This window comes from Malurus melanocephalus, unplaced genomic scaffold, assembly GCF_030028575.1.
Source record: "Malurus melanocephalus ecotype Western Australia unplaced genomic scaffold, MMel_1.1 scaffold_42, whole genome shotgun sequence".
Classification (NCBI taxonomy): Eukaryota; Metazoa; Chordata; class Aves; order Passeriformes; family Maluridae; genus Malurus; species Malurus melanocephalus.
In genome coordinates, this window is record NW_026623274.1 from 2,712,117 (window position 1) to 2,736,465 (window position 24,349).

The window sequence follows — 24,349 nt, forward strand, 5'->3', positions numbered from 1 at the left end:
TTGTCAAGGTGCTCTGCAAGCTGGAAATATCCGTGTGATTCACTCACTTTCCACCTCCACCTTCCCCCGCTTCATGCTGCCCACATTGTTTTTTTATTATTAATTGTTTTAGATTCAGACAATGCCTCTCCTTTGGCCTTGGGCAGACACACTGGCTGAATCACTAAAACACTTTAACACACATCTGCTGAGGCAGCAAAACCCAGTATCTCCTTCTCTCTTACTCTGCCTCTCCAGTATCACAGTCAAAAGGTGACTGAGACACAAAGTAGATCYGAAATTGGCTGAAAAGGGAAAGTGCTCCCAGCTGAAGTGCAGAAAACACCTGCATCTAATAAAAACAAATGAGAAACATCATCAATAACCGGGAGAAAAAGTAGTGTAAATAAAAGAAAGAGTAYAAATTCAGATGGTCTCTGGGAAATTTGAACAGATGCCTTAGCCTGCTGTCTTCTGGAGGTATTGTCTAATTATTTACCTTCTAGTGCAAAAAAATACAGGGCATTGCTGCGTCTCTACAGCATAGATTGAGGTGCTCTAGAAACTTGGCTGTGCATTTGGGTGCCATGGTGATGGGTGACACAGATATATGATAGGTTATTGYTGTGGCAGGACTAGAAGAAGGAGTTATCCTAAGAAGGATAGTCCTTTCTGCTCTTGTGCGGTTTGACATGTTCTGAGTATTTGGATAACAGTTCAAAYAWGCTCAGAGTTGACTGAGAATCTTGRARTCCCTTACAGGTTGTGCTGGGTGGAGGTGGGRTGTCCTTTGCCTCTGTGGTCATGTCCATGCTGCTGGCCCCATCAACAGCAGTAAGCAGTACTTTACTTCAAGAAGATGTCTCCTGACTGTGACCTCCCTCCAAGCCTGCTCTGTGCACGTTCATTCCTGAACCTTTGCATAGCGCCTGAGGAGCTGGCATGAAAATAACCTCTTGGAGCCCTGCTGATTTTATTTTTTCTTTTTTCATCTTTCAACCACTCTGGATTCCCTTCTGCTCTGTGCACGAGCCAAGATGGATATGGGCTTTTCATCTCTTTTTGCGATGCCGTGTGCCTGGAAATGTTCTTGTCTGAATCAGTGTCACCTGGAGGAGCACATCAAAACCCCTGTCTGAAGGGCAGGGAGGTGTAATTTTCATGGAGAGTCTCATGAGTGGGTGTCTGGCTGCACCATTGAGTGGGTATGGATGATTTGGAGCTTTCTAGGGATGAGGAAACATGATCCCTATAGCCTGATTGTGAAGAGCTCCCAGAAACCAGCCTGTCTCTTCTGCTGAGGTGCTGCAGAAGTTCTCAGGGGCATCCAAACTACTCTGGGATCTGGGAACAGCAAGTGCTGGCTGTTACCATTTTTAGCCCCTTTAAACAGGGAAAAATCTCCTGCCTGTGACTATCACACCTTGATTTCTTGCAGAGCTTTCTGCTGGTGGGATGCCTGTGTGCAGCTGTCCTCATTRAATACCCACAGTGAGCAGTTGTGTTGTTCAAAGGACAATTAAGGTCCTCACTGAACTAATCCAGGCTGCAGYTTAGAGCCTCAGCTTCCCCGATGTGAAAGGAAAATATCCTGTCTCCATCCCATCCCAGACATGCACGGAGCCTCATCCCTGAAGGTCTGCAGAGTGCTGTAAGGTCAGAAATGCCTGTAACATTGCAGGGTCCTGCTGACACACGGGGGACAGGGACAGCAGGTTCTGTGATGGTGATGCTGGCTCGTGCAAGACTGGATGGAGATGGACCCAAACCAGAGGGGCCCTCAAACCCTGCCTGGATACATCCTCTTCTCAGCCACCAGTAACTGGCCTGGATGTGGGCTCATGATTATATCCCTGAAGTAATTCCCTGGACTTCTCCTTAGCCCCACTCTATAATTATTCATAGTTATTTTCTAATGGCTGTCCTACCACTTGTTTTCTTTCTGGCTTTCTTTTTCTTCCAAGTAATGAAAACACATCAATGGCCTTTCTCCAAGAACTGTTATTACAGCCATCACCCCTGCCTATCCCCCCTCCCCTCRTTTAAAGCCTATCAAGCTCCATTGGATTTGTGGCCAGAGTTTGCATCAAATTACTATTTTAGGGTTGCCAAAATAAGCACAACCAGAAAGTTTGGAGGGGGGGCAGGGGGAAAGAAGAATAGGGAGAGAAAGTTATAATCTTCCCAGATCACTATTAATTACATTTATAATAATTATACTTTTCCAGACGGTTACACTGCTGACAAGGAGGAGGATCAGCTCTTGCAGGGCAACCTGTGTGTGTATTTTGGCCTTTGCTTTTCCTCTACAACAAGTCCTTTGTGACTTGCAGCTGCTGCTGGGACACCTCTGTCCCCAGTGGCATGGCAAGGACAATGTGCCAGTGCAGGGAGGGTGGACGGCTTCATTCCCTCAATGACAGAGCTTGCTCACGCTAACAGGTCCCAGCTTGGCTTGCCTGTTTGCCACCTCCTCTGAGGCTGAATTTCAGTGCCTTCTTTTGTTAACCCAGTCCCCTGGTGCTCCAGAGCGCAGCAGAGGTGGGGTGCAGGATGCAGGGCTGGGGGTGATGGTCTAAAGATGGTCAAGGCAAAGAGGTATTGAGAGGTGCTCTCTCGTGGCTGTGGGCTGAGCTGTGCCTCCTTCCGATCTCCTGGGAACGTGCTCTGCATGGGCACATCTCATGGGTGAGCACAGCCATTTGGAGTAGCTCCCAAAGTCAGACTGTTCCTCATGTGTCAGAGGATATTTATTTATTTAAAGGGGTGCAGCAATTARGAAAGAGAACAGAGATGTCAAAAGGCACTTGGCTTTTCTCCAAGCAGCTTCTTCTTCTGGTGCCTCTTTCTGAGGCCACTGTCCTCCCCAGCCTCCTGCAGTGCTGAAATCCCTGACAAGTGTCGCCCTTGCACTGCAGCTGAAGTTATTCTCTCATTGCCTTTGCTTGGCATCTCCTGCTTGACACCCCCTCTCCTATCCTAAGTCAGAGGTGTGAGGACCCAAATACTCATCAGAAGCAAAACCTCAAAGGCATTAAAATAACACATTTTGTCATTGACCCAGTTATCTCTGTTTTCTTACTTCAGACCCATCAAAACTTTGGATCCCACATATTCTCACCTGTAATGTGATATATTTTATATCTTATACCAAATGCCCTCCCAAAACTGTGTATCACACAGGGCCCTCAGTGAAGAACAGAAACACCCACTTACTGGTGAGGAAACATTTTTATACGACATTCACTAYGTCTCCAGCCTGTGAATCCTGATCCTCAAGGGTAAAGTAAAATAATACTGACTCTTGAACTAAAATTCATAACTCTCCTGCCTGTGACAAATCACAGCCTCAACTAGAGATATTAATTTTATGGCATATTACAGCTTCCCCTGSAATTTACCTGTCCCTCAGGATTCTAATGGCAATAATTATCTCTCTGTCTGTCCATCCAGGACCAACAGTTTTTTTAGCTCCCTTTTTCCATCTTCCTCCTCTGCTTTCCAGTTGCTGGCTCCCTGAAGATAAACAGGCATAGCCATCACGGCACAGAGACGCAGGTGGTGTTTGTAAGCCAGGGACAGATCTCCCTGGCACTCCTGACAGATGGCTTGCAGCGGTGGTCCCCTTGTTCTCTCACTTGTGCAGTAATAGCAAAAGTACACAGAGYGAGAGCTGAAGGGCCCCACTGCCAGTCTGCCACCCTAACTCCCTTACCTCCTTGGTGAGGCATTTTCACCCTTTGAACAACACGTCCTTTCCCCTTGTTTTCCCTAGGAAGCATCCTGATCTGCTTTTCTGTCCTGCTTTTGCCTGAGAGCAGAGCATTGCTTGTGGATGTCCCAGCAAGTGTCCTTGCCACCRTCTGATGCACAGCCCTGGGACACACTGGTTCAGAGGGTTGAGACGCCCTAAGTGTTTCACTCAGTGTTAAAGGAAATAACAAGTGGTATTAAAGTAGATGTACAAAAAGTAGTATTAAAGCATACACCTAAAAAAGGTAGTTGAAATAAGAGCAGTTGCCACAATCCAGGAAGGAGGTGAGGGAGGACAGGGTCTGTGCCCGGTACAGAAATAGTGAGCCCTTCAATGTGCAAGTGTCTCTTAGGCTAGAGCACACATCAAAGGCCTGAACTTGCTCCAAACCATCATTTCTATTCTTTTCCCYCTGCCCCCCTCCYTTTTTCTATTTTTGAGGAGGGAGTCTCCACAGCCTCTTGTGAACCAAGTTTCACAACCTGAGGCATGTGGCTTTCTCTGCAGTCTTCCTRTTTTCCTTTCACAGCCATGCTGTGGTAGGCTAAGAGAGAAGGAAAGTCAGAGCCACTTATGCCTTGCACTGGTCCTAACTCTTCGGAAAAGTCACAGGGAGGTTGAGCGAAGCACAAGGGTCTCACAGCAGGAGCCAGAACCCTCAYGGGTCTTTGCTGGGAAGGAGCACATGAGCGTATGAGCCTTGTGCTTTTGCAGCGTGGGGAAATGCAGTGACTCAACACCCTCGTGCCCATGGGTGACATCTTTGTGTTGGCATGCCTGTGTCGGCATCAGGAWTCAATTGAGTATTCCCCCTGCATGTCAGGCTGACAGGAACTCGCTCAGACCGAAGGCACGCTGTGGCACACRTGACGTCGCGTTTTTGAGGGCACTTCTCAGGAAAATGCCAGTCAGCTGTGTGCTGCTTGGCAGGAGGAGGGTAATGGCAACAGGGCAAGAAAGCACAGCCCTCCTACAAAAGAAAATTCCAGGAGACCTGCTCCATAGCTGTGGGTTGCACATTCCAGTGGGATCCATGGACCTTTGGTCACCATCCCTCCATCTGAAACAAGTCTGGTATAAATGAGGCCTTAAAATATTTGGCTTCCTCTAGGGCAGTTAATTTTCACATTTCAGATGGGAGCCTGAGATTGAACCAGTGAGTGCAAAATGGGCAACAGATGGTTGAAGGCTCAAGTGAAATGTGGACCAACCAGGGTAGACTGGGTGCCATGAAGAGCTGGCAATTYACAATAGTTAGGAAGAGGAGCAGGGATCTCCCTCTCCTATGGCATAAGAAAGCTGGAGAACCCTTTCTTGGTCCCATTTGGAAGGGCCACAATTAACAAACATTCTGGCAGTGATACCAGCTCTGCCAGCATTCATATACCAGAGTGATGTATTCTTCCTTGGGACGAGAACTTTATCTATGAACGAAAGTCTCTGCATAAATTTCAACCAAAGGAAAAAAAAATCATTCCTCCCACATGCCTTCATTTTTATGGCCCATTTGCACTCTTTTTCCRGAGTTTTCAGCAGCCTCTTCAATCTTCCTGCAGAAATCCCTGAGGACAGCCTGATCCAACATAAACTTTACTGTAGCAGCTTTCCCAGGTGACTGGCTCCTGTAGCTATTCTCTGTTCTCCAGCTCGGCTTGAAGTCACTACTTGTTGCCAGATCCTTGATGCTTTTTTGAGGTCTCCAAGTCTGTGAATAGCACGTTGCCTGATTTCCCATCTCTTCCTTGATTGTTTTTCTTGTCTACCTCTTAAAATCTCATCTTTCCAAAGKATGGCAAGAGTTTTCAAATCTTGTATGTCACACTCTCCACTGAATCTGATCATATTTCAAGTGTAGTGGTGCAAGATTTTGGAGGACATCACAGTGAGAGTCTTATATAAGACTTTCATCTTGTCCTCAACTTTACTGACACTCAGAGAATCATAGCACARAAGAATTGTTTGGGTTGAAAGGGACATTAAAGGTTATCTTGTTCCAACCTGCTGCAGTGGGCAGGAACATGTTCCACTAGACCAGCTTGCTCAAAACCCTGGCCAGCTTGGCCTTGAACCCTTCAAGGGATGAGGTATCCACCACTCCTCTGGGCAACCTGTTCCAGTGCCTCATCACCCTCATAGTAAARAAATGAAAACATCTCTTCCAAAGGAATATACATCCTGACCAACTATCCTTGCAGGCTGCATACCATCTCTCCTTACACATTTAAYAGCTGGTTGTCTGGTTGAAAGTATTTGTGGAACTATTTTGTGGTTAAAGTTAGGTGCAGAGGATCTGAGATCTCCCCACKTGTGAGAGTTTTGGCAGATGCTGAGGGGTCAGTTGACCAAGTGGTGACTGCTTCAGTGTTTGCAGTGTTCCTGCAAAACAGCCTGGATTTTGTGCCTTGGAGTCCACTGCTTTTCCAGCAGGCTTGGGAGCTCTTTGACTGATGGCTGCTCAGCTCCCAGGACCAGGCAGGACAGGGTGGCTGCAGTCACTGCTGCAGCCTGCACGGGATGTCTTGGGCTGCTGAGTTACAGTCACTGGTCTTTTTCTTCTCTGCCATAACTGCCTTCCATGAGCACTGGGAGGCAAGCTATACAAAAAAAAACCCAAAAAACAACAAAACAAACCACCCAAAAAAGCGAATCAAAAAACCCTCTCTGTTGAGGGAAAAGATTAGTTCAGTGACTACATTTCCTGTGCATCAAATGGCTGAGGACGTACAGGTTTCCCAGTTTCCAGCACACTGTAAAATCAAACACAATAGGAAGGGGGAATGAGATTAGTGGGAAAAGCGTCATGGTCTGCTCTCAGCCAGAGCAGTCTCACCAAAAGTGATGGGAGTGTGCCAGAGAAGGCATGAGCAGGATATGGCCTTGAATCTGTTAAATGAGGACATTACCAGAGTACCAGATTACACAGCCTGGTTCTCTGAAACCAATTCTGCTAAAGTAGAAAGGATTTGTTAAGAGGCTGCAAGGTCGGGAAAGCAAGGTTATTGGTTTAGCAGCCTTCTGCTGCACTGGGGACCCCAGGCGATGGCGAGCACAGCTCTGCCCAGTGTTTCACGTCTTTTGCTTTGTCATTTAAAGACTTGTAAAAAGGACAACGAGACATTCTCCTTTCTTTCTCTTCAATATTTGCACAGTTGGAGTAATTCTTACTCTGTGCTTTTTTTTTCCCTCCTCAGAAAACAAGTGCTTCAATGCCCTTATTTTCTAAATAAACCGAACATGCCCACACAAGTGCACCCACGAATATGAGCAGCCCAGAGCGCATGACCACAACAACGAACCATTCTGTAGCACAGTCTTCATGAATATCCTGTTCAGACCAGCCGAGCCCCCTGTTCATAAACAGCTCTATAGTTCCTATTAACCAGCAGCCCTCCAGTAATGATCCGTTCTGTTCAGCCCTGTACCCTTTGGTGACCTCCCAATAAAAGACCCTACTATTGCTGCGCAGCTTGGCCACAATTAATCAGCGTAGCTCTGGACTTGCAAATTACTTTCACCCTTGCCAGCCATTACTTTCGAGTGACCCTACAATAACAAATCGAGATCCACTGCTGGCAAAATAGTCAAGGTTGCCTTTTTTTTTTTTTTTTCTTAAATACCTCAAAACAGCTCTCTAAATATTTTTTTCCTCTCTGTTTCAGTAATGAAAAGATTTAGCCTGAGCTCAAAGAGATAGTAATATGGGGGAATTGACAGAGATCACTTTTAGTAGGTTAATTGTCAAGAAAAAGAAGGAACACCCAATGTCAGTCTGGAGGATCCAAGTCACAGATCACATCTATGGGACTTCAGAGTGTRTGTGTCCCCACCCTGGAAGAGGAGGATGTACCTGGGCATGTCTTTTGCTTGAGTGATCCCCATCCAAAGGCTCTGGAGATGCTGTGACAGCGGTGCTGAGGAGAGTGCTCTCGGTTCCACAGCACAGTCACATGCTGGTGCTTGAGTCCCTGCCCTCTTCAGCTTGCTTGTGCAAGTGCAGTCACAAAACCTCTGCTTTGTGCCCACCCTCCCTGTTTTTTCTGGGATGGTTTTGCTGGTGGCCAGTGCTGCGAATGAGTCACTTTTTCCTATAGCGGGTAGTTAATTTCCAGCTCTCTTCTTTATCTGGTTGTCAGTTTTCAGGAAAACTGTAGAAATGTTGCATCTTGGAGCACCCTGCAGTGCTGTGAGATTGGGCTGAAATGGGCCAGTGGGTTGAAAAGCTGCTGTAAAGTCATGGGGACATGGAAATGCCCATACCCTTCAGCATAAATATGACTGAGGACCATTCAGTYTGTGGTGTCTGGTGTCACAGCATTGTGGTGGCATTTTCACTGTGTCCTTCATAAGCCTCTGCCAAAGTCAGACTCTGGGATTTGTCCTGTTTCACCTTGTTTTAGCACCTGGGGTTGAAATGAATTTTAAAAGGAAAGGGAAGCACAAAGAGCTGGCACACAGTGGGGTCCTGGCTCTGATCTCTCCAGAGCCACTGACTCACTCTGATCTTCAGCAAAGCTGTTGACCTGCTTGTGCTTTGTGCTACACAGCTGGAAAATGGACTGAAAAAAAAAGGCAATGGGAACTTCACTCAAAAGAGCAGATGCACAGATTTTCTAGATAAACAAATCACCCAGCCCTGCCACTCCAGTGTCCCCATTCCTCCTCTCTTCTTTGCACCTTATAGTTCAAGCAAGAAGCAGTTTAAAGCAGAAAATCTAGGGCTGTGTTTTCTCACACATTCTGGATCCTCCTTTAACTATGAAAATGTTCAAAGTGAAAACTTGACCTGGCAACAGTTTCTGAATGACCTCGCTCTGGCTGTGAAATCCACTTCAGCTTTGCAGGAGCAAATTTTTACAGTCTTCTCTGGTGGAGGAACAAAAAGATTTTTATTATTATTATTATTTTTCTTCAAGAGGCAACTTTATACAGACTGTGTGTTATGCTTTCTCCCAGCACTCAAGGTCAAATCAGCAGTTCTGTTCTCACTGTTCCCCACTCAGTTTCTATTACCCAAAAAAAACCCCAACAAACTCTTCCCTGCTCTCACTGCAGGTACCCCATGGCAGCAGAGGGGAAGGACAGAAGCACAAGCAAACAATGTGACATTTTTACCATTGCAGCCATGCACAGTAAAGACACRTCTGGGCAATATGATCGTGTAGCGGGAAGTTACTAATTATAATTGCTGCCTCTTAATTCAAAGGAATAGTGACTCAGGAACTCTGAGCTGTCTGGGACTCCCAGATCCAAATTCCTCAGACTGCAAGCCATGGCACTGAAGATAAGGCATTGCCTTCAAGCTGTAACTCAAAAGTGGCCAAAGACACCACTGGTGAAGATTTGACATCAACTTCTCAGCTTGATAGTGAGTGCAGGATCAGAAGCTGTGGCTGAACACAGCAGGAGCCAGCTTGATCCTCCTCAAGCACCCAGTGCCAGAAGCCCTGAGCTGAGCTCTGCCACCATTTCCTAGTGGTCATTTTTGCCAGGGCTCCGTATGCAGCACCAGCCATGCACTGGCTGAGAAAAAGCATTTATGTTTGTTGGAAAGGCTTCCCCATGCGTGAGGGTGGCTGTTTGCATGTGCAGCCAACACGCCTCACACCTCGTCAGGACTCACAAGTGCACACAGCACAGGACATTATTATGTGTGTGCCTGCACACTCTCACAAAGCTGAGCCTTAGGTGACAACTAATTCTGAATGATGTGTTWAAAAAAGCAACAGGTATGCAATAAGGACTAATCCTAACCTGAAAAAAATACTTCTTTTTATCTCCTGGCATCGCCCTTGGATAGGAAAGCCTCGTCTCTGACACTGACATTCCCCACGGCCATAGGCAAGTCTTAGCTTCAACTTCTTAGCTTAGACACTGGGCATAATAAACATTTCCTTTTAGCTGGCCAGCTCATACCTGTGTTTCCTAAGCTTGGCCTGGGGAATAGTGTGTCTCATTCCCAGTAAGAATTGTGGAGATCACTACCACAGGATGAAGGAGGGAAGGGAATTTAGTTGTGAGCCCAGCTGAACTGCCTTGTGCCAGGCAGACTCCAGAGTATGGTCCTTGATCTTTCAGTTACAGGGATATGTATGGCTTGCATTTCCAGAATTGTAAATGAGACATCACATCATCAGGGTTGAGAGAGTAACACGCTGAGGAAAGGGAGTCAGGCCAAGGACATATTACAGTATTATCTTATTATTCCTTCACACTCTCTTTCAATCAAACTGCGTTCCCTATCCAGCATTTTACACATGATTACGGGCTCTCTGGGGGCAGAGGCCATCTCCTAGCTGCATTTGTGCAGCCGCTGAAACAATGAGGTCATGTCCTTGATGAGGAAGAATTTTTGCATGCTAGGGATGCTGATGATGCCAGGATRCTCACAGGAAGGGTGAAGGAACACTCCCCTGCTGAGATGCTACTCCGCAGCAGAGATGAAGGTCTGTTTGCTTGTCTCACTCACTCCAAGTTGGCACAGGCTTGGTCATGGCCACCTAAGGAATAAGTACATGAGATATTGCAACCAGACAGTTCATTCCTCTCCCCACAGAGGTATTTCCACATTGGAAAATGCCTCACCTGTGTAGGAATTGCCCCTGCCACCAGAAATAACTAAATGTGTAACTGAAATGTGAGGCCCAAKGAATATTGTCAGAAGTCTCTTTAAGGTAATTTTTATTAGGTGTTGGATGTCCTRGTTGAGGGTTATTTTCCCTCTTAAACATGCTAACATAGGAAAGAATCACAGCATCAGCTCAGCCCTCCCATGAACTGCCAGCAGACCGTGTTCCCAAGYGGAATGGAGGCAGGGGGATGACCCACGCTGGATTATGGAGTGTGCCCAGATGTGCTGAGGAGTTCCTGAAGCCTGTTCTTTGCTTCAGGTTTAAATGCATGAGGAGATTGCTGTGGCTGATCCTCCTGTGGAGCTGCATCTCCACTTTGSTCTGGGAGGTACTGCTCCATCAGCAGGCAACTGATGGCTTTTGGGACACTCTCTTTGCTCTGCACACACTTCCAAGAAAGCTTTTTACTGCAACATCTCGAGTGTTCACAYTTGTCTTTCTGTCCATCTAGATGGTGTCCTATAGCTTTTCCTGCTGCCCACTGTTTGCTCCATCTCTCTGGCCCAGGCTACCCCAACCAGAGRGGCTGAGTGGGTGAGGGAGGGAAGCAGAGCAGCGAGGCAGAAGCTGTAGTTGGCTTGTAAAGGCTGTTCAAAGGCACCCAGAGGGAATCTCTTCTCTGCGTGCCCCACTCTGGCCCATGCTCCACCGGTGAGCAGTGGTGGAGAAACTGCCTTTATGAAGGCAGAAGCTGCTCTTGAGCTGAACTTTTCACCAGCAGAGCAGAGTGGTGCATGGATGTTATGTACCTCTGACAAATGGGTGACAAAAATGGCTCATTATGCACTGGCTTGTGTCACATGCTGAGCTCATTCTCCCCTGTACTCAGGGATTTGACAGAGGAGGTGAGCTGGTGGGAGAAACACCGCCATCCCTATCCTAAACCCTCTTTCATCCTTGTCCTGGGGTTGGAATCTTGGGTCACATTTCGGTACATTCTGCTTAACCCTGCTGCTTGGTGTGGTAGGACGAGATCCTCAAAGAGCGACGGGTGTGTTTGCACAGCTACAGATCGCCCTGCAGGCCGTGTAAATGGAGGCATTCATGAAAACCTCATCCACCAGCCCTTCAGTTCTGCCTGGTAACTTCTTACAAAACCTTCTGAAATCAAAGAGGAAGGAGTCAGGCAGCCCCTGCCCAGGACAAGCCCCAGTGACCAGATGAAAAGGAACAATCTCTAATTAGCAGCCGGTGCAGAGCCATCTGTGCTTATCCATAATCCGCTAGATGTGGGCCACGTGAGGAGAGGAGAGCCTGGTGTCAGCTTCTTGTAAAACCTGCTGTGATGGCAGGACAGCAGGGTAAACTTTTRGGATGCTTAGGGAAGGATGAGAATGGACAGTGCCATGTGGRCAACATCATGTCARGCAAAACAGGTGGGAAAGAACAGGGTGGGGGAATTTAGAAGATGCATTGGTGGGGATGTGGTTGTGYCTGGGGTGTTTGMTCAGATGAGACCTGGAGAAGCTGTCGCAGTTGTTACATCACAGGGGACAAAAATGGGAGAGAGGAGAATGGGAAGTCTGCGTAAACTATGGTAGCCCTCAGGTTTTTAACCAGGAGGGAGCCAGTGGAGGTAATGTCAATTGGAAACTGTCTCACAGTTCATTGTTTCTCTTTTCCTTCCCTTGAAGAAAAGAAAACATGGTTGAAGGGATCTTCTGTTTTGGAGGGAGTTGGGCGTTTCACCTGCCTTATCTAAACCAGTCCACATTTTGCAGAGTCTCATCCTGTAGAAACATTTCCACATCACCAATCACAATTTTGTTTTGGTTTTTGTTATTGTTGCACAGATTTGAACTTCCCARAGGGAGCAATAAATGACGAAGAGGTGAGGTTTGCACTGCATCCAGATGTGCCTGGTAGACGGTTGTGCAGCGTGTAATGTTTCTGTCTTGCATTATCTCTCAGGTTTTGACCCCAGTGGAGCAGAGCTCCTTAGCAAACAGCACACATAGACTGAGGGGCAGAGAGACAGAGAGCAGCAGCCTTGGAATATGGTGCTTTGCCCACCAGGTGCTGGGTGATTSCATGAGACGTTTCCAGATTTTGATACTTTTTGTTTCCAGTCTTGCTGGAGTTTTGGCCCATTGCAGCCATTTGTAGTCACTGATTTTGGTGCTGGCTCCAGGTCTTCCTTCCAGCAGTCAGATTCCCTCCTGCCTGAGGTCATGCTCAAGCCCGAGTGATAATACCACATTCACATGTTTTTCAAAGGCTGGATCAAACTGTAGAGGTGACTGAACCTAGGAACAAATGTCCTGTTGTGCACAGAAACAGTGTTGAGCTGATTTTTTGATACACCCACTTAGTGCAGCCGGGGTGCTGGCAGGCTGTCTGTGTTTGGTTGGTGCTTTATGGGACTGCAGCAGGGAATGCAAAGCTGTGGGAGGTTGGGTTCTCTTGCTGAGAGCACCGTTTGTGATTAAAGCCCATAAAGTGACCAGAGGTTGTCACCTCTCTTTGGCATGAGATACACAACTAGCCAGGAGAAGGTAGTAACTGCTGACTTTGCCATTTTGTGAGTCTGTTTGCAGTCTTCCAGCTGTCTGTGAGCTCTCACAGTYGTGTTGTTCTCCAAGCTGAGCAGTATTAATTGTCTCGAGAGACCCAGCATCAGCTGCTTTATTGTGGCCCAAACTTGTGACGAGTAATTTGTTTTCTCTTGCTGTAATTGCTGGTAGTAAAACATTATTTCCACTCATCAGAAGGTCGCAGTGAGAGAGGCAGGCACTCTCTGTAGCAGTCGTGGGAACCCATCAGAGGAGAACATAGCATTTGAGATTGAAGCGCTCCTGGATTTGTTGGTGCTAAAACCAGCACTCGATAGCATAGAAAGATGGGAGTTGACATATCTCTAGCAAAGATTTGTAGGGAAATGGACCATGGCTCCTACCTGAGGCAGTTTAAAATAGATTTCGAGCTGTACAGGGGCCAACCCCCCACTGAGTCTTTTCATATCCCACCTCATGTCCATTTCCTGTTGGGTTCCTTTGCTGTGCTTAAGTTTGGTGGGTTCCCTCAAACATGTGGAGTTGAGTGATTTAGCRTCATGTACATGTGGTTTGTAGTTATAAACAGAAAGGCCCAGCCAAATCTTGCTGCCTGACTGAGCTATCAGCATCTCTAGATGTGTAGGAGAGGCCATCCCTTCCCTCRTGTTTATTTGTGACACAGAGGAAGAGAGGGAAGCATAGTAAAGCTTAGTACCACATAATTTACTGAGGAGTGACAGCTAATTTGCATKTTAGCTAAGACATCCAACAGCAAAATGCAATCGCTTTCACACACACTCCAGGATCCCTACTACGTGATCTTGGACACACGGATTTGATGGACAATGAGTTTTGCTGAAGCCCGATACAAATAAGGAAGAAATGTGATGAGACTCTAAGGAAGTTTTGAGTGTTTGTGTGAAAARGTTTGCATTGTGAAAGACTCCTGTTAAAGGTAACTCCACGTGAGCTCAGTATTCCTCCATCAAAAGGTTTRTCTGTGCCTCTCCTGGGAGGTGGCCAGTTGAACAGTTCTGTAGTTGGTTGTTTAGAGATGGACAGGAGGGAACTTTCTGAGAAAAACCATCCTGAAGAAAAGACTCGACTGTGGAATGAAGGATCAGGCAGTTGGGATTGTCCTCACCTAAAAATCCTCCCCTTCTCTGYCATTTTAAATCTTGCAAGTCAAATTTGAAGGTTTTAAAATTTGTCTTCCCGTACTGTCTAGAAAAGCTGGTGTAGCACTGTCTGCTTTTTGTTTTTYCTGAAGACAAAAAAAGTATCCTGACAGGGAGCCCTATTTTTGGTGTGTTATCAGACAAATATGACAGTGGAAATCTCTATGGTGCATTATCTATTTTAGTYTGCTGCAAGGAGCAGTCTCTGCTCTGAACGTGCTCCTGCCAGASCAGGGGTCTCGGTGCCTCTGGTTGCCAGTAGCCAGCGTGACACCCAGCCATTACTCATGACAGATCCTTGGGCTGAGGTTCAGGCTCCAAATCCTTCTGCTGGAAAACAGCCCTGCATCTCACTCCAAAGTGCAACACTTTATTTTCCTCACCATCAGCTAACCAAAAAAAAAAAATGTCCTCATATTTTGTCCTGGGCTCTCATGAGTGCTGGGTGTGCAGCTCTGTGCCACCTCTCTGAAGTGGCTCCAGCAGGGACACAGCCTGCCTTCCTTTCCCAAGGGCCATAGCCGAGCCCCATTCCTTCTCTCTCAGCAGTTAATATGGAGCAAAGTCAGGGCTCACACAGCTCCTGCAGGGCCACAGCGTCTCCTTTCAGCTGCCATTCCCRGGGGCTCTGTGTGTCCAGGGTGTCAGTGCTGGCTGGAGGGGGAGGCACACCCTGCTGAAGACACGATRGGACCAACCGACTGCACCTGGGACYGTAACTYGTCACTCTTGGATGGGTTTCTGCTTTCAGACCAGCCTGCTCCAGCCAGCTACACACATCCTCCAGGCAATTTTAATGTTCCTGGAAAGTCCTCCCAAAAACAATCACATCATCCAGATCAGCTGAACATGTGGCCCACTGAACARCTGCCAGAATCAAATCCATGCTCCTTTGAGAAGTGCTAGGGGAATTGCAGAGACCAAAAGGCATCACGTTAAACTCAGAGAGCGAGACACGCTGTCTTTGGACAAGTTTCTCGATGAGTCTGCCCTTGGCAGAGGCCACTGAGCCCATTTGGAGAGCAGTGCTGCTCTGTGGTGCAGGCAAGTGCCTGGGGCAGCTCCTCTGCCTGCTGGCTTTTACTTCTGCCTTCGCTTTCCGTACTGGCCCGATCAGAGAAATGTTGGCCACTCAAGTCCAGTCTCCCCAGAAGAGCACAAGCTCTGCTGAGACCACCCAGTGGAGGGGCTGGGTGTGAGGGAGCCCCTCTCCTGCTGGGTTTGGTTACCAGAGCCCGTCTCGCCCTTGTTCTGTTAGCACAGTGCTGAGAACAATGGGACCTCAGTCCCTGCTTTGGGTCTCGAAGTAATGAATAACAGCATCTTCAGCTGAGGCAGTCAGGCCATATTTGGGGAGGATGCACTCTTTTCTTCCAGGAAATGAGTCTGTGGAGCAGGTCAGCCCCTGTCAGCACTCTGGTTGTGAAACCTGTGTAACAGTAATTTGTTCATCCCCCCCTGCCTTTCCTCTGCATTGCACCCCCTGCATTGCCCTTGACGTTTGTGAGAGGATTTTTAATAACCAAGAACATCAGGGACCCTCAAGGATATTTTGGAGGATGTGGCATTCCTACCTTCTTATGAACAAAAAAACCTAGACCCAGGGTTTTCCTGAGCTGCTTTTCTAGTCAGGCCTTTCCTTGCTAGTTCGTGGGAAATGTGTTTGTGTGTTGCCGTTGAAGTCTTAAAATAAATGGATGAAAAACCTCATCCTTGCAAAGAACTTACCTGATAGCAATCTTCTCCCATCACTGGTCTGTCAGACTTACAAGCCAAAGGAATGTTAGCAAAGGGGAGAAGGGACAAGATGTCAAATTTCCCCCTGCCAACCTTCCTTTCCACCTAACATCTGCCAACACAGGGCTGGATGCAGAAAAAATAAAGGCTACGCCTGCCAGATGGCTGATGGATAATGGTATCATTGTAAAAATTGGCCAGAGCAACTCAGACAGCAGCCCTGCCACCCTTCACAGCGTGGGGCAAGGGCTCAGATGGCTGTCATTCACCTCCAGGCATAAAAGGGGATCTCTCCTCCAAGACCCAAAAGACCTCATCCTGCCAGGTGCAAAGCTCTCTGCAGTCTCCTGATTTAAATAGGAGGKTTCCTTGTCACCTTTCTGGAACAAGCATCAATCCTTTTGGATTTGTTTTTGTGGGGGTTTCAGAAAAGGGATGGATCTGAATCTGCTGGGGCAAGCCATTGCAGAGAGAAAGTGCTGAGATACCTTCTGTGGGACTTTCTCTGGGGCCATCAGCCCTGATACACTCCTAGCTTTCTTTTTTCTCTCTATCTCCTCTGCTCATTTGTGCTTTTTTGGATTGCTGTCACAGAGGAAGGTTTTTATGTTAATTGAATTTATACCTCAGTGACTCAGCACTGGGCTCAACCAGAAACTCAGTTGCCCTGAGGAGATATGGATGGAAGAAACAATTGTGCGTGTGAGTATTTKTTGGCAGGGGACAAGTTCTTCCCCAGCCTCAGCTATTCACATACTTTTGATTTAGGAAAGCCTGGAGAAAGCTTTCTTATTTCCTCCTTACTGGTGCCTTGCAGAAGCAGGACCAGACGTCATGCTCCGACACGCTGAGCCGTCTCCTTCCTTCATGCTCAGCAGCTTTTCTCCTGGTGCACTCGAGGAGAGCCCAGGGAGCAGCACTCCCAGCCAGTTTGCAGCTCTGAAATGCGTCAGCTGATCGCTATCTTGTCTCAAATACCTGTCTGGTGCAGACCATGCGTGGACTATTAACTCTGCAGAAGAGGGGCTGGAGCACTGGAGCGGGATGGACAAGCAGCTGAACTTTAACTCTTTCTKCACAGGTCCCTGCTCACTGATCACAGCTGCCATATGTGAGCAGTACTGCTGCAGGGGGATGCAGAACCATCCATGAGGATGCAGAAGGACAGAGGATAACACCTCTGAGGTGGGTATCAAATCCAGCCTGAATGGCCACGTCAGAATCAAAGCAGGCAGTTCCTCCTGTGGCACGTAGCTGATTTGTCAGATGCATGGCCAGAGGACGTGATGGATGGAGAAGAGCTTCCAGGGAATTCTGGATGAGTTAATGAAGAAGAAATTCCCTAGGGATTAATAACTTTGCAGAGGGGAACACATTTAGATAACATGAGGGAAACAGTGTATTTACTTGTCCTGATCTTACTTTCCCCAGGTTGCAGAATGTGCATGTGGTCAGACCCAGCTCAGCTGCCAAATGTTCTCATGCACTCTTCTAGCTCATTGGCAGCTGCCTTGAGCTGAACATTGCCTGGGATAGGCCATAGACCTTAAGGATGCCCTTCTTGGAACTGCCATAAGTGTTCATGGAGAATACCAACTATTTCCCTCTTCAATGCCATTAACAGAATGAGGGGGAGAAATGGTGTTTGATGATAAGCCAAGGTGTTGCCCACAAGACAATTTTGCATAAAGACACTGGAGGAAGTTTCCAGGGTAATCATGAGAGCTAAATGATCTCCCTTGGTTCCTCAGGTGCACAGGGTGTGCAGTAAAGGCTGTTTCCTGCTCTAGGCTGCATGGCACTGGGTGACTGTACAGCCTCAGTACTTTTTTGGTACTTTGCTCCACCAGACTGGATGTGTCCAGTGTCCACTCACTGCATCTAACCCAGAGCCTCCTGCTTCCCAGTAGGTGTGGAGCAAGAGACAAATTAATAAGATTATCCTGGCTTATTTATTGTATTTGGCACTACCATGCAGGGCAGCTGGGATTGCCCAAGGTACAGGGAGAACAGTCGGGAACACAGCGGGGATTTTAGGTTTTGGGTGGTGGCAAATGTGGCCAGCCCTAAGCAAGGGTCAGGAGCCCCTCATCTGTGATGTTATTGGAGTGGCAGCCAGAGGAGGCTGCTGGCAGCATCCCTGGTCATAGCCTGGCTGTTAGTTTGAAACTTYGTACTAAAATGATGTTCTTTTAGTATTCAGGCATTTCTGAGCACCTTCCTCCCGTTCCAGAATCCTGCTCAAGTTTAAACTGTGTTTTCAGTTGGAAATAAAGAGGCCAAAGCCCATGTCTAGTGCACTCTGAAAGAGAAAATTGATGTTTCTGCTGCCACAGAAGTTCTTTGTATTCTCCTTGTTCCGGAGGAAACCCACAAAGCTGAACCTTATGCAACACATTTGGCAAACAAGGCTGTGGCAGTGTTGTGGCTTTGTGACCAGATGAAGTGACACAGGACGGGAAAGTCCCCAGAACTCCACCAGAGTGCAAAAGGGACAGATGCACAAAGGGGAGAAGACTGCTGTTGTGGTGACATGAAACAAGATCTACCAACACAGTGATAGGCTGGTAAAACCCCTGTGCTGTCCCATAAGTGTCTGGCACAGCTTTACCAGAGAGGGAACGACCCAGAAGGTTAAAGAAACAGGWTAAAATGAAGGAGGTCATCCAGTGAGCAGTCTGGTTAATGTTACATTGCAGGGCAGTCTCAAGATGTGGTTGATCTCCAGATTTAGACTGTCTAGTGTTTAGGCATTTGCTATAGTGTGCTGTAAAGGTCCCAGTTTAGGCAGTGGGAAAGGATATGAATCTTTAAGGAATATTTATTCCCAACTGTAACAAAGATGGAGGCTTGAAAATGTCAACCTTTCTTMATGAACAGAATAATCTAGGCAGCTATTTAATTTAGCATCTAATTTACAAATGGCTAAAGTTGGTGGGATGAAGATCAGTGTAGATAAGAATGAGCCCTTCCAACCTTTCTCATCTGATTCATTACATAAATATTCTCCTGTACTACATTTAAGAAGATACAAAAGTTGTTTTCTACCATGAGAGTAAYAATAAGTACTTGACAAGACTTCAAAGGACACCAAGGCCTTTGTGCTGTATTATTGACAAAAGAATTACCAACGTGGACTTTTTCTTCTTTCATTTGCAGCTAACAGAAGACTAAACAGTTTTCCAAGAACTCTGGTTTTAATGTAAATGTGTCAGTATTTTTCTTTTTGGAGATGACAGAGCCTTTTATGAWGCTAAGATTTTTAAAGGCAGCTTCAGTATACAAATATCTCACCACAAATGGCTTTTGTATAACTTCTACAGCAAATATCAGCCTCTTCTGAATACAAACACCCATTTTCTCTGTGGAAATGTTCACTATGTCAGTGATGGGGACCACTGTGGGGTCTGGAGCAACTGAGGGCTGTYAGTTTGCTTAACGTAGCAAGCTAGAGAGAACTTCATTCTTTGGTCTAAAACGCTCTTTAGGAAAGGGCAGAGAGGCACCCCCAGCATTTATGGGCTGGATCCAAATATCACAGAGATTGAATTCATCTGAAGGAATAACRCTCTGTGGTTTGAACCAGCTATGGCTCCAAGAATGAATCTCGGATGAGGGAGTTGATGGTTTGGATATCACAGCAGCTGCTTTGCTCTCCACAGAGTCCCACTGCCGTGAAYGGGGCAGCCCTGTCCACTTGCAGTTCTTCACACTGGGGAGTTGACTCAGCAGCATCCTGAGGCAGGATGCCAAAATTTAAACCTTGTGAGTAATCCAAGGTGTTCACATGAAGATGTGACAAGAGCAGCTTGCATATTTCAAGCTAGAGCTGTGCTTCAGAAAGAGGTGAAAATCCCTCATACTGGGAGCGTGATGAGGGCATTAGGTACATTTCAGTCATAGTTTTATATTCCTTTCTTGTATTTTATTTGTCAGTGATCTAAATCAGAGGGCTTCTTTCTAAGTCKTTTCTGTGAGGAAATCCTTCCATGTTTCTGCCCTAGATCTTTCTTGTTTGTGTTACACATCTTTTGAGAGCTGGTGATTCAAACTGTTTGAGGTCAGGGAGAGAGGCTGTGTACACAATGGCAYTTTAGCACTTTCAGTCATGTTTTCKAGCCTCTTCCTAAGAGTGATGTAGTCTCTGTTGGATACCAAGGCCTTGAGGCTACAAAGAAATTTGGCACAAGACTCGGGGAATAACTCTCTGAATTTCCCTTTAGAGGTGTTCTTTTCTCAGCACACCTCATTTCTGTCTCACTGAGAAGCCAGTTTGCTTTCACCGAGGTCTGCTGAACTTTTTACAGTTTCCTTAGGGATTTACATATATAATACAGAAAAAAATATGAATATAGCTGGGATAGAAGGTGGTACTGAACAACACTGCTTAAGTATTTCTGGTGTGGAAAGAAGGATGCTCTGTCAATCTCAAACCACAAAGGGGATTCAGGAAGAAGAATGCAATTTCTCTGCAGTAACTCGGCCAGAAAACCGAGGCTAATGAGCTTTTTCCTACTAAATGCAGACTGGAATCCTTCACTGTCRCAGACTGATGTGGTCTTTGCTTAAGTCCTCAGTCCTTGGGGTGCTGTCAGCCAGAGGCAGGCTGTTCTCTTGCTAGCACTTCATGGAAAAGTAGGGTTGATAAAGGAATATTTTATCAYGTTCAGTGCTTCTCACGACACCTGAGCCTTGTTTGACCATCTCCATTTCAGGTTAGCCAAAGGAATTCAAGAAGAAYGATTCTTCCAGTAGGATACTTAAACACTTTTAGGCCTCACACATGGGAGGAATCTTCTGGGACTTCCCGACAGGTGTGGATGTCTTAAGCTCAAACTTGGAATCTCASAAGAAAAAAGGATGCTCCTAATTGTCTCCTACTCCAGGACATTGTGGTCTCAAAGAGGTCCAAATAGCACTCTGGAGGCATAGAACAGCCTCTTTTTCCCACTTGGTGTTTGCAGGGATATATGCACCTCTCAGGAACGCTGTGCTCTGATTCAGGCAGATGAGGTGGTGGTGTTTCTGGTGAGYTGTGGTGTGGTATCAGCAGGGACAAAAGAACCTGATGAAGGCTATTTTAAATGCAATCAATCTGCATGACYTAAGACAAAAAGCATCATCCACACTCACACACATCCAACTGACAGGGCCTGCCAATACCCACCCAAGAGCCCATCCAGATGGATCCTTTCGCAACGACTGAAAACATACTAAGAAGAAAAGAATTTCAGTTTTTCTGTTAGCCTGAAAACACATGARTTTTTAGAGGAACTATTAGTATTCCAAACATATGGCAACTCCCTGCATTGCCTGGGGAAGCTCTTGGCTTTCCAGTAGAAAAGCTGTTAAACCAGTAATGGGGGACTGGGTGTATCAAGTGTTTATGAGGCTCCCATCTGCAGGCCAGACAGAAACATCTCATACTGATGTTTTGCAGCATCATCAACCCATCTGCAGAACTGCCTGTTTCACCCYGGGTATGGGATGGACTTGGCAACARGCAATRAAGAAACAGGGGTGGTGGGGAAAGAGTGAGAGGTGAAGAAAGGAAGATAGGTGCAGGAGGAAAAGATAYAGGGTGAGGAATATAAATAAGCCTGTTCAAATATCACAGAAGTGACATCATGACATTTCTTCACCCAAGTCTTTYGCTCTCAAACTCATAAACTAATTAGAGAGGTGCATTTTACAATTCCCTCACCCTWCTGCATTAAAATCCATTTTTTCAGCTGGTCTGGCTGAAGAGGAGGACTCCAATCATGTGTTTAAAGGGGAAGTATTAGTGCATGGGTTGGTCAGCTATATGTCTGCAGGGACCCAGTTTTCACTGGTGAAGGAAATAAACAGCAAAGTAATTTTTTTCTTATTTTTAAAAATTCTTCGTTTTGGCTTTGGGCAGTGTTGAACTTCCCACCCTCTGCAATGCTGTTAGCCTGAACTGTGTGGACATCTGGCGAGCAAACAAATTACAGCCCAGGAARTGCTGTCTTGTAGTTAAGTTTGTCAGTCTTTCCATCCTGCTTRCACTTTCTTCTTTTCTTCYTTYYTTYYTWMYTYYYTKSCYTYYTTYTTTTCTGTTGCCCCTGCACCTGTCTTTGTAATAAATTAGTGGTCCAGACATCTTTGATTCATGTCAGAGGGAGAGAACTGGAAGGTCACAGTGTGGTGACGCCCCCAAGGCTAACAGCTAGACTCATAAAACATGTTACCATTAAAGCATTTCAGTTTTTATGATGGAAACCAATCTATCACAGKCAGCCATGGAATCTTAAATACAATTTCATTTCTACTAAAAGGGCACTGACCGTGACAGTATACGGTCAATATATTCTCTTATTTATGTATTTATATGTATTCTYAACACATTTCTCGACATGCTTTAAGTGGCAGGGATGTTTACAACAGCTCATGAAATCACTGACAGCTGTAAATATCACACAACCATCCTCACTCTTTTYTGATTACTGAAACAATGATTCTGGGAGAGAGAGAGAAGTAGACCCAATGGGTTTTAGAAGTTATACAGCAGGAGGAGGACAGCTCAGAGTCCTTCAGATTTGATTTTCTTTTATGGTTTATGTGTGCGACACAATTCTATAAAAGAGAGAGGTGATGTGGGCAAAGGCCTCCTTTTATCGAAATGTAGTGTCAGTGCTAACATTAGTGACTTTTAGAGGCCATTTYCAGGAAAGAGGGAATCACTTGTGGCTGTTTCCCAGCCTGATCTGCTCCATTTTATTCCTTAAAGGACTCTTTTCCCAGCCTGAGCATTTCCACAGAATGATTTTTCTCTTTTTGAGACTGAGACAGGATAAATGTGTCACATTTAAAATGGATGGGTTTATTTACGCTAATTGCTGTCCATGAAGTTMTTTCATAAGATTATTCAATAAATTTCCTAAGCAAAAAGATAACCCTTGTAATGGGAAGGGACAGGAAAATGAATGGAGCTATACTGAACAGTGAGAAATACAGAATGTAACTATCAGGTGCCTCAGGATTTCAGAGATCTAACAAGTGCTGAGACTACCTTCCATGTTAYAAAGAAGGGAAGATGTAAATATAGATTTCAAGGAAGATAACATCACGAATTTATATTTTCATAGTGGACTCCTTCAATACATGTGTATTGAAGGAGAAAAATTTGAAAGGAGATGTCTGAAAATCTAATGAAGCAAATCTTCATTGCTGGCAGGGTTTCTGCTATGGACCGAGGAAAGGTGGTGAAATATAAGTTTTTGGAACTGATTGTTAATGGAAGAGGAAGAATAGGTGATATCAAGAGACACTTCAGGATCTTGGGATGACTGGTTAAGAGATTAGGAGCACAACTAGTGTTCTCCTTTATCCTTCCAKTTGGAGGGAATGATAAGGGAAGTAACTGGAAGAGCCAGCAAATCAATACCTGGCTCTGAGCCTGGTGTCACCAGCAGAATTTTGGGGTTTTTGATAATGGGTCAGTTTACATGACATTGGGACTGCTGGTAACAGGGTACACCTGTCTCAAAGGGGTAGAAGGATCTTTGCACAGKAGCTGGCAGGGATCTAAAGGTATTTTCTAACTGAAATGATTCTATGATTCTGTGATCTAATCCAAAGAGGRTGAGCAAGACTTGCCCAGATCTGCCTTTTCTTCAAAACTGCCACTTTTATGCATTGCAACAGCAGAAGAGCTAACTTTTGGTCATGAAGCGTGAACTTAATTTTTTTTTTTTTTCTGAGGTTCTAAGATGAAGTCTCATTTCCAGTGGGTGGAGTGTGATAAATATATTGCATCTACTATGTCTAAGTAGAGAACCTCCATTTCCAGGGCTGTCAACTGAGCCTTCTTCACACTATGGAAAGCACTTAATAAATGCAAAAAAAAAAAAAGTGAAATGTGATCTTGCTGGAATGGGGATGCATCCAAAAGTACTGTGCTGTGGGTTGTACAGCCTTCACAAGGAGTCAGAACAAATGTCCAGACTTCAATGYGAGACCAAACAGAGTTGTTCAGTCCCTGTGGAGATGACATGTAGAACTGGAGAATGTAAACAGATGTGGAGACATTTTGATGCATTTTTGAAAAGACAAATGACTTCTGTGCTGTTATATTTTAGAGTTCACTCCATCACCTTATCAAAAATATGATKCAAAAAGCAATAGTCACTTCATTTCCCTTTCTCAATCTGCCTGGAGAGCAAAAGGCACAGTCATCTTGTAGATGAGGTTACAACTGTGCCTAACAACTGTTGGGAAAGACTTGGAGAGATTAAGACAGCAAACAAAAAGGAAAGAACTATCAARAAAGTAAGAGTCTGAAGGAAGGCACCATGATAGATTAAGATCATGAACTAGCATGTGTTTATATGTTATTGCAGGTGGGTTGATTAGCACATGAGAGATTCCAGCACAGCCTCATCCATCTGGAGAAGAGAATGCAAATGCTGAGTATTCAGCTAACCCCATATGGATACAAACATTCCATCGAAACATGAAACGATAGGATACAAAATAGGTGGAATTTCAGCTTAATAATCTCATCACCCTTTTTTTTTTTTTTTTTTTTTTTTTTTAGGGCAGATTCACTCCACG